Genomic DNA, 269 nt, shown 5'->3' with positions numbered 1-269 from the left:
TATTTTGATTTTTTTGCACCCTCAGATTCCAGATATTCAAATAGTTGTATCTCGGCCAAATATTGCCCTATCCTAACAAACCATACATCAATGGAAAGCTTATTTATTCAGCTTTCAGTTGATGTATAAATCTCAATTTCAGAAAATTGACCCGTATGACTGGTTTTGTGGTCCAGGGTCACAAACAACACGACTATCTTTGAAAAAAGTGCATAATGTTTAAATTAATGTTTATAAACTATATACAATTAATTAATTTGCTTAAAAAA

General features: G+C 30.1%; 1 protein-coding gene across 1 annotated transcript in view; it reads right to left on the bottom strand.

Moving 5' to 3' along the window:
• The window catches only part of LOC107729751 (cytochrome c1, heme protein, mitochondrial-like), a 9,644-nt gene that overhangs the window by 2,811 nt on the left and 6,564 nt on the right, over window positions 1-269 (bottom strand). The gene's annotated exons all lie outside the window — the stretch shown is intronic.

This window comes from Sinocyclocheilus rhinocerous, unplaced genomic scaffold (genome assembly GCF_001515625.1).
Source record: "Sinocyclocheilus rhinocerous isolate Xijiao unplaced genomic scaffold, SAMN03320098_v1.1 scaffold218, whole genome shotgun sequence".
Taxonomy (NCBI): Eukaryota; Metazoa; Chordata; class Actinopteri; order Cypriniformes; family Cyprinidae; genus Sinocyclocheilus; species Sinocyclocheilus rhinocerous.
Note: the sequence above shows the minus strand (reverse complement) of the source record. Positions and strands in the feature narration are given on the sequence as shown.